A 10,971-nucleotide genomic window follows, 5' to 3' on the forward strand; every position below is an offset into this window, starting at 1 on the left:
TGCACCTTCAACTGCGCTCCGCGACAGGCGCAAATTCATTGGTGAAGTTCTCCTGTTGCTTGGGAAAGCTTCACCTGCTGAATTTCTGCCTGCGCAACTTTAAAGCCACATGGATTCATAGAATTGTAGAGTTGGAAGGGATTCTGAGGGTCATCTAGTCCAGGCTTCCTCAACCTCGGCCCGCCAGATGTTTTTGGCCTACAACTCCCATGATCCCTAGCTAGCTGGACCAGTGGTCAAGGATGATGGGAATTGTAGTCCAAAAACAGCTGGAAACCCAGGTTTTGGAAACCCTGCTCTTAAGACAAGCCTTGGGTCAGTGAGGCCATATGAAAGTGTGGGAGAGAAGTTTGCAGCTGCCTTGCTGCTCCCCTTACTGCTAAGTAAGCCAACTGGGGCTCCTTGGCTGAGCGCTCTCATCCCTAACCGCAAGCTCCAGCCAAGGTTAGTTCTTGTGCTTAGCATGCTATTCCAGTTAGGCCTGTATCTCTATTTCAGTTATAGAATCGTAGAACTGTAGAGTTGGAAGGGACCGTGAGGATCATCTAGTCCAACCCCCTGCAATGCAGGTATTTTTTGCTCAATGTAGGGCTTGAACCCACAACCCTGAGATTAATGTTCTACCAGCAGAGCTATCCCAGTCCTCTCATACCCTCCCAACATTTCTCCGACGAAAATAGGGAAGTCCCATTCCATAATGATAATGTTACTATTTGTACCCCACACACCTTACTGGGTTCCCTAGCCACTCTGGGCAGCTTCCAAAATACAGTGGTACCTCGGGTTAAGTACTTAATTCGTTCCGGAGGTCTGTACTTAACCTGAAACTATTCTTAACCTGAAGCACCACTTTAGCTAATGGGGCCTCCTGCCACCGCCACGCCGCCAGAGCACGATTTCTGTTCTCATCCTGAAGCAAAGTTCTTACTACTTCTGGGTTAGCGAAGTCTGTAACCTGAAGCGTATGTCACCAGAAGCGTATGTAACCCGAGGCACCACTGTATATAAAAATATAATAAACATTTTTTAAAAAAAACTTTCCTGTACAGGATTGCCTTCAGATAGCTCAGGAGTCATAACTCCATACCCTCCAACATTTATCCAGTGAAAATAGGGACATCCTAAGGAAAAGTGGGACATTCTGTGATCAAATAAGAAACAGGGATGATTTCTCTAAATCGGGGATGTCCCTGGAAAATAGGGACACTTGGAGGGTCTGTCCTCTCTCTATTTCTGCATTTGAATTTCTACATATAAGCATAAGCAAATGCTATGCAAATCTGTGTCGTCTTTTAGGCAACTTGTGAGTAGCTGCCCTACCCAGAGGTACACTGCCTCTGAATATGGAGGTTCCAGTGCTATCCAGCAAAATTAACAGCCAATGGGAGACATATATACTGGGTACCTCGTACTGGTCCATTGTCTCATGCAAATACTGCAGGGTGGGCAGATTAACATTCTTCCAACCTGAAGGGGAAACCTGTTGCAGAATAATTTTGTATATCGAGGAGATAGGTCAATTGGTTTGTAGGATTCTTCCTTTTTTGACACATCAGGATTTTTTAAAATAAATATTGATTTACTGATTGTGCTTCAGGGGTAAGTATCAGCAGGATGTGGGAAGATCCAGTTGTGGACCAGTTGAAGGCTGAGTGCCTGACAGCAGTAGTGCACCTGCAGGATTAATTAACAATGGTGGTCCAGGTATATTGACCTAGCTTAGCAGGTGGGAGGAATTTAAATCTCAGGCCAGCCAGCATCTAGCCACTATAGGTTCTAAGACAACTAAATCTCCCGAATGGGATCTGCCACAGAATCCAAAAGAGCTATTGCATTAGGCAAAACAGCCCTGCCTGCAAATAACATCCCCAGCGAAGGAAAATACAGTAGTGTGGTTATTCTGCACAAGAAAATTGAACATTTTGGATCCCTATGAGGGACAGGCAGGAAGGTGCACGTTAGCTCACCCCTCTGAGGACAAAACTGGCTTTAAGCACCATAACACGCAGTGATGAGGGTGGCAGAGACTTACCTACAGCTGATTCAGCAGATGGGCAGGCTGTTCTTTTTCCTTTACGTTTTTTCTGAGTCTGCAGTTGCAGGGTTAGGCGTGCTGTGACTGAAAATTAACATCTGCCAGTTTTACTCCCCTTTATGGATGACATGAGATACGGAGCGTAGTGGATGCATGTAAAAAAAACACCATTCTGTACTCTGAAATCAAGGTCAAGCCCCATGGCTCATAAACTTTCAAGTCAAATCCTTTCGCTGAATATGGATGTCTTTGTAACACACCTTGCAAGTGGTTATAAGAGTGAAGTCTGCTTGGGTCAAATGATGAGTGACTCAACATGAAGCTGATTAGACTTTGCCTTTGATTTTGAGCCTCTGGGGAAGTGTGCAGGTGAAGCTGTTAACCACCTTCTGGGGCCAAAAACTGTATGGCTATGCGATGACGCAATCAGGTCACATGCTGCTTGGCCACGTGTCACGGGCATCTGGCTCTCTTCACAGGTAGGTTTGATCTTGGGTCATATGAATTCTCCCCTGTCCACTACTCTAGTAAGTTGCAACCTGTTCTGCAGATGAGCCCCACTCCTTCTCAGGGTCCATGGTCTAATTTATCACGTTGGCACTGTACGGTTCCTCCAAGAAGCTCGTGGCAGCCTAAATGGGGTCAACGCATTTTGCCTTCACAACAATCCTTGGACCAAAGTTCTCCAGCAAACTTCATCACCACACCACACTGGCTTTCCTTACTGTCCAAAACCTCTCTTTGGTCGTTTGCTGCGCAGTCTCTCACCTACCATATATCTTCAGGTCACTTTCACAAACAACAGCCTTGCCCAGAAGGAAAGGTGTCAGCTCTACATACCACTGAGAACTAGAGCTATTCTGAAAAATGCATTCTTAATTCCTCAGGGTTCCCCCCCCCCACTTGTTCAGAGTGGCTCAGACACTAGAACATGAGACTCTTAATCTCAAGGTCATGGGTTCAAGCATTGCAGGGGGTTGGATTAGGGTTGGATGGTCTGCCCAGGCCGTGAAGGAGGAGCTATTTTGGCAGCAGAATCTTGCTGCCAATTGGTCTGGAAAAAGTCAACCCCAAAGTTGTTGCCTTTTTTTTTTAGGAAATAGTTGTTTACCTTTAGAACAGGAAGACCCGGCCTGGGCAGGCCAGGGAGGCTTGGATGGTGGTGAAATTCTCAGCATGCTGTACTCTGAAAGAAAATTATATGAAAATGATGTACCATGGTATTTGACTCCTAGTAAGCTTGCAAAAATGTATAAGACACCTGCAAATATCTGCTGGAAATGTAAGCAAAAGGAAGGCACCTTCTATCATATGTGGTGGACCTGTAAGGTTCTAAAAGCATTCTGGGAAATGATATACCATATTTTTTGCTCCATAAGATGCACTTTTTTCCTCCTAAAAAGTAAGGGGAAATATCTGTGATAAGGGACTCTAGTGATAAAGGAGGCTGCCTGAGAACGGGGAGGTAAAGACAGCAAACTTGCAAGGAGAGGAGACAGGAAGATTAAAGCAATGAGGAGAGAAATTAGAAGAAAAGGAGGAGCAAAAAACTGCTCCAGCTAAGGAAAAGACCCTAAGGCAAACAAGAGGGAAGGGGTGTTGAAACAAAGCCGCTGAGCACCTGGTCGGCAAGGGATCGGGAGGGAGATAAGGGACTCTAGAGATAAAGGAGGTTGCCTGAGACGGGGGAGGTAAAAGCACATGGATCCTCAGGATTTTTGCATTGGGTCACCCCAAATTCACCATCAGATCACACAGCATGGCCTCAGCTACAGCCTGCACCAAAAAACCCACAAACCGCATCCACTATTTCGTGGAGCCTCAATAGCTCAAAAATGTGGTTACAAAGCATGGATCCACAAGCCGATGGCCTGCCCAGGCCTTTTTGGATGACAGTTCCCATCATCCCTGACCACTGGTCCTGCTAGATCATAAAGTCCAAAAGCAACTGGAGACAGAGGTTTGGGAAACACTATTCTAGAAAAAGACATTTTTCAGAAGTTTGTCCTGCTGACTGTCTTTCTAAAATGAACTGCATGGAGTTATTGCCTCTGTGTAGCTTCGCTTTGTTTAAGGAACATAGGCTATATATCTGCACATCCATCCGTTTGTCAGCTCTGCAATTTTAATAATTAATTTGTTCATTTTATTATTTTCAGTTGCACTGTAAGCAGGGGCCGCACATCCCATTTCATTGCTTCAGGCAAAACAGAAAATACTGCCATTCCCTGCCCTGCTGCTGTTATACCTATTGCTGCTTCTCTGCCCACCCTGCTGCTTCTGCAATTTTTGGTGAGATCTTGCCCAATTTGGGTGTGATTTCGGATGCAATTTTGGCCGCTACCGGCAACAAATCTGCACCAGTGAAGGGGCACCTGTAGAGCTGCCATTTGGGGGGCTTCTACCACCTGAGACAGTTGCCTCAGTTTGCCTAATGACAGAGCCGGCCCTGCCTACAAGTTTGTACATGTTAAAACAGTTTAATCCTGCAATCCTATATATGCCTATTCAGAGTCCCATTTTGTACAGCAGGGCTTACTTTGAGTGAAATGGAGATAACATTGAAACCTAAAGTACTTAAACGTATTTTAATAATGCTGGAATCACAGAAATGCTCTTTTAAGGCAGCGAACAGTCGACGAAATCACAGCTTCGTTGGATTTCATCTGTAATAGACTTGAGGAAAGTTGGCGGGGGTGGAATGTTATTGGTGGCTATTCTGACAGTTGCCCATTAGAGGGCAGAGCTGACAAACGGATGGATGTGCAGATATATAGCCTATGTTCCATGCAGTTCGTTTTAGAAAGACAGTCAGCAGGACAGACTTCTGAAAAATGTCTTTTTCTAGAACAGTGTTTCCCAAACTTGTGTCTCCAGCTGCTTTTGGACTTTTTGATCTAGCAGGACCAGTGGTCAGGGATGATGGGAACTGTGGTCCAAAAACAGCTGGAGACACAAGTTTGGGAAACACTGGTTAGAGCAAGAATGGGGAATGTGTGGCCTCTCAGAGGTTGTTGGGCTACAACTCCCATTGCTTCTAACCATTGGCTATGTTGGCTATGCAAGTTACATACGCTTCAGGTTACATGCGCTTCAGGTTACAGACTCCGCTAACCCAGAAATAGTGCTTCAGGTTAAGAACTTTGCTTCAGGATGAGAACAGAAATCGTGCTCCGGCAGCAGCAGGAGGCCCCATTAGCTAAAGTGGTGCTTCAGGTTAAGAACAGTTTCAGGTTAAGTACGAACCTCCGGAACAAATTAATTACTTAACCTGAGGTACCACTGTACTAAGCTTGGATCCTAGAACAATAGGCAAGTAGGATCCTAGAATGCAACAACTGATTGGCTTGCAGGAAAAGTCCAATCAGGCTCCAGAAGGAAGTTAATTAGCCTATTAGGCTGGTAGGATCGTAGAATGCAACAACTGATTGGCTTGCAGGAAAAGACCAATCAGGCTCCAGGAGGGAAGCAGAATCAGCCAATCAGACAGGACTCATTGTGTAAATAATGTATATAAAAGCCTGAGGTTTGGGGGGCAATTCAATCACTGTTTTACAAGCTGCAATAAAGAGCATGAAATCACTACAGGAGTCCAAGTATACTTCACTTTTGTTTTTCAGATGGACAGCCTGCAGCAAGATGGAAGAGCACAGACTTGATATGCATAGAGTTCTAGGCTCAGCCCTCCTTGCAGAGGGTAGTTTGTCTGCCTTTGGTCTCTACCCTGCACTCAGCTCTCACCTGTGGCTCCTAGAAGTTGTTGGCATGCAACAGCGGCCACATCCCTGGGAACAGCTTCTACGTGCCACATAAACCAGCTGAGTCTCAAGCCCTTGGTGAGTTAGGGAGGTCTTTTGCATGTGCAGACAGGCTCCGTCTGACTGAGCAGAGATGGGAAGCACACAGCTACTTTATTAGTTCTGCTGGGATACCAGCTCCATTTGGTTCCTCCTCTCTCCCTGAGCAACTTTCTATTAAAGCTGGTCATTTTAAGAACTTTGCAACTCTAAAAGTGGGTGCCTGTTTTCCTTTTCCCTCCCCATTCTCCCCCCCCCCTTTCGTGCCATGCTTGTTACTGAACTTAAATAAATAATGTAAATTGACACAGGATTATCGTGGCTCCTACCACCCCACCCAAAGAAACCTGGGAATTGTAGATTTGAGAGAACGCTGAGGAATCTTGGCAATTTTTAATGGCTTTGCAAAAGTATGATACTTAGGATTTCATGGTTAGGTAGCCAAATGTGTTTAAAACTTGTTTAAACATTTCATGCAGACATGCTCCTTGGTGGTCTTTTCTCTAGGCCAAACACACCCTGGTGGTACCTCCTTTTCTGGTAGGATTTGCTTTCTAGTCCCCTTGTTACTGCATTCCTCTGAATGGCTACAATGTTGTAGCATGCATGTTTGTTTCTAGTCAGACTATCCCCCTGCCCCATTATAGTGTAGGCCTTGTATCATGGATAAGAATCCATCAGTGTAGCCATAACAAGTGTGTTTTATTTTCTGACCAGTAGGCAGCTGCAAGAGTCAATGTAGTCTTGTCTTTAAAATTCATATTATATTCCCCTGCAGCAATGGCATCTCTGTAATAGAACATAGAAAGTATATTCTGTCCTTTACATAATGATGAAGCTAAACCGAAGCTCACTCATCTGAGAATATGAATTAGGTGATTTAAATCAGAACTATGTGTTCATTATAGTTCATACAGCAGAGGACACGGAAACCATTTCTGGTAAGATTGCCAACGGATTGGGGTGTAGCCTGGCTACACATTTATTTGTTTAGTTCGCTTTCTGGACATCTGGCCGAAAAAATGTGTGCTGGTTTTTGCACATCACCTTTAGTTATTTTAAAAAAGTGCCAGACACCCGAGTTAACTGTATGAATAAATAGCTTTGCTCTGTCCCATATCTCTCCATTGAACCCACCCCAAACCACTGGGCTCTCCCTCCAAACCAGCCAAAAGCAAAAATCCCCATGGTCTCTGCACTCAGAGGGCTCTCCTCAAGAGGTACTTTTCTTTTTATGGTTTTAAAGAACTGGCAACTCTAATACTTGGGATCTTCAAAAATTGCATCTTGAAAATTAAAAGTTGAAGGAGTTACTGTGTCATAATGGAAATATATAATTGCATAAACGAGGAAACCCACAACTCTTATTTTCATTGCTACATAGCTAAGCAGGCCATTTTCCCCTCCTCTGATAGGAGCACTACAAAACACTGAAGAAATAGTACATTACTTAAACATAGTTCCAGTCTAACGTTTTTCATCATGCTTTGCGCATAAATCACCCCAGTCAGCGTATTCTTCTAAGTCAGTCATAGGCAAACTCGGCCCTCCAGATGTTTTCGGACTACAACTCCCATCATCCCTAGCTAACAGGACCAGTGGTCAGGGATGATGGGAACTGTAGTCCCAAAACATCTGGAGGGCCGAGTTTACCAATGCCTGTTCTAAGTATAACTGGCTACTGATTTTTAACAGGACCGCCATCCTTTGAGCTGAGCGAGGGCTGGGTGGCCAGAAAAATTGGCTCCACACACTAACTTTGTCCAGACCAATGGCCAGGGCCAGGTGTAGCGGCAGGAGATCCAGGTGACCACCTGGAATGTGAGATTTGTGGAGGTGCTTAGCATTCAAGTATCCACTCAGCAAATGGAACAAACCAGAGAGAGAAAGGGGTCACTTGCCAACCAGATCTATACCACACATTTAAAGCACATTCAATGCACATAGCATTGCACCCCCCCCCCAAAAAAAAAGAATCCTGGGAACTGCGGTTTGTTCAAGGTACTTGGAATTGTAGCTCTGTGAGGGGCAAACTACAGTTTCTGGGATTATTGTGAGAAGTCATGTGGTTTAAATGTTTGTTGAGTGTGCTTTAAATGTGCAATGTGGATCTCTCTATTTCTGTTTCTCAGGAGGTTGAAGTGACCTTACCTTGGAATCCAAGCAAGTGGAGGCAGCGGCTGTTATACATAAAAAGGGGAGCCCCTAGACTTGGAAGCTATTCTGGGGGGCGGGGAGGTGGGAAATCCCTCTGCATCTGAACAGCCAGTTAAATAGAATGGTTCTTAATTTAACTCCATTCACTAAATTAGAGATTCTGGTGGAACAGTTCCAGGTGTCACATAACTGCTTTTTGTGTATTGTGTGCTGCATTTTGACAAGTAGCCAAGTAATACCGGGACAGAGAAGGGGGGAGAGAGAGATGGAACAATTTATTGTTAATGCTTGAAAAGTAAATGGAGATAAAAGGATGGAAGCTAGCCAAATGAAGCAACTCTAAGTTAGTCACTGATATCATTTGTAGACTGTTATAATTACATAGGGCATTTAGCAGTAATTCTTGAAACAGAGCTGAATGATCTTTGCTACTTTTTTATTTTCTATTTTCTCTTATCTGCATGTAACTCAGCCCTGCTTGGTGTAGCTGTAACCTGGAAACCTGAACCTGTTTAAACAGATACAATTATGCTGCGCTGCACTGTATGCCGATATTACCTGACGACGGCAACACCGTGCTTAATCCTGCACACGCGCTGTCTCCATATGGAGATGTTAACTGGGAGGATGCAGTACATGACGAGCTCGTTGTTAGAGCTGCCGGTGCTCTGCGCTAATAAAAACACGGGTTCTCTGATGCGTATAAATTATGCAAATTCAAAGCATTTATTTATTCAGCTATCCCTTTATTTATATAACACAATCCTACGTGCATGGCGCTTTGCAAAGAACAAGACTGGCAGATCCCTGCCCCTCGAGGTGGCTAAATGGGAAGGATATGCAGTTATTTCAATTACACATAATTTAGCTTACAGTATGGTAGTAGGGGGCCGGGGAGATGCTCCAGAGGCAACCTGGAAAAGGTGGGCTTTGAGGGGAGGGGCTTGAGGGAATGGACGGAGGTATTTGGCTGAGGCATTCAGGGATGCAAGAAGAGCTCTGCTGGATCAGGCCATTGGTCCATCTAGTGCAGGTTCTCACAGGAGCCAACCAAACGCCTATAGGAGGCCCACAAGCAGTGCCCCCTTGAGCGCAACAGCTCCCACCCCCTTCCCCCCCCAGCAACTGATATGCAGAGACATATTTCCTCCCACACTGGAGGAAGTACATACCTATTGCGGCTCTAGTCATCGACAGCCTTATTAACCATTAATTTCTCTAGAAACTATTTTATAGCCAAACAAGTGGACGGCCATGACCATACTTTGAGGGCATGGGTTCCCTCCCTGTAGTTAGTGTGGCCTGTTTTTGTACGGGACATGCCTAAAATGGTGAAGGACCCCTGACAGTTAAGTCCAGTCACAAATGACTCTGGGGTTGTGGCGCTCATCTCGCTTTACTGGCCGAGGGAGCCGATGTTTGTCCGCAGTTTTTCCGGGTCATGCGGTCAGCATGACTAAGCAGCTTCTGGCGAAACCAGAGCAGCGCACACGTGCTTTCAAACTGCTAGGTTGGCAGAAGCTGGGACCGAGCAACAGGAGCTCACCCTGTCACGGGGATTCGAACTGCCGACCTTCTGATCGGCAATCTCTAGGCTCAGTGGTTTAGACCACAGTGCCACCAGCGTCCCTTTAAGAGACATGCCTAGTCTATAACAAAAGCTCCCTTCCCCTTGCTGAGTGTGACTCCTTCCATATCTCAGTGGGAACCTTCATCTTGCCTTCATCTTATCCTGTATAGCAGGATAGCTGCTATCCTGAGTTGATTTTCTACCATTCACAAATACTACTATTGAAGCTTTCCTGACTTCTGCGGCTTCCTGATGTTAGGGCAGCCCCACTTCAAGGTTTCCTCACACGGTGAAGATTTTTCCCAAACCTACAGGATACTACACTTAACTGTTCATAAAATGGTCTCTCTTCAAGGACCAGCATCTCATAATGCTACAGACTGAAGCTATATACCATGTTGCTGTTTTTAGGTTCAGTGAGCATCCAGCTCAGAAGTTTGACCACACACTTGGCTGTTTTCATCTCGGCCCACTTCTCTCTCTCTCTCTCTCTCTCTCTCTCTCTCTCTCTCTCACACACACACACACACACACACAAGCAAAGAACAGAGATGCCATGCTGCAAATAAGAACGGTATGTAGATTTTGCAGGGATAGGCCAAACCAACGCAGTCCCTTGGGGTGTGTTTCTTCATTGCGCAAGTAAGGGCACAACAAAAGGCACCACAGCAAACTAGGAAACATTCAAGCAGCCCATGTTTTCAGATGCCAAGGTTTTGAGTAAGTTGCCCTGGAAACATGCTCATCTGTGACAGTGGATAGAGAGCTGATGGCATCAGCACAACATCATGGACAATTCCAGTGAACCACATCTGTCCCCCTGTGTTGCTTGAATGGCACAGCAGTACTAGGAAAGGCCGTTGCCACACTTCAGGCACATGTCCAGGGGGCACCATCTAAGACAGGGGTAGGCAACCTAAGGCCCATGGGCTAGATGCGGCCCAATTGCCTTCTAAATCTGGCCCATGGGCGGTCCAGGAATCAGCGTGTTTTTACATGAGTAGAATGTGTCCTTTTATTTAAAATGCATCTCTGGGTTATTTGTGGGGCATAGGAATGTGTTCATTCTCCCCCCCCCCAAAAAAAAATAGTCTGGCCCACCACATGGTCTGAGGGACGGTGGTCCGGCTGAAAATGGTTGCTGACCCCTGATCTAAGAAGAAGCTCCTAAGTGAACAGAGTTGCCAGCTCTTTCATTGGCCCTGTACCTGTGTCTATAACAGCAGCTTGACATGCAGAAATGCAGCAGATGACACTTTTATTGTCTAGAGATAAATTGATGCGGAAATAATTGACTGCTACATTTCTGTGTGTCAGGCTGCTGTTAAGAGGACAGGAACAATTAAAAAGTTGGCAACCCTTTGGTCAGGAGTCAAGACCATCTAATTTCACCAGGCTCTGGGATCATTTCA

This window comes from Podarcis pityusensis (assembly GCF_964106645.2).
Source record: "Podarcis pityusensis genome assembly, chromosome: 5".
Taxonomy (NCBI): domain Eukaryota; kingdom Metazoa; phylum Chordata; class Lepidosauria; order Squamata; family Lacertidae; genus Podarcis; species Podarcis pityusensis.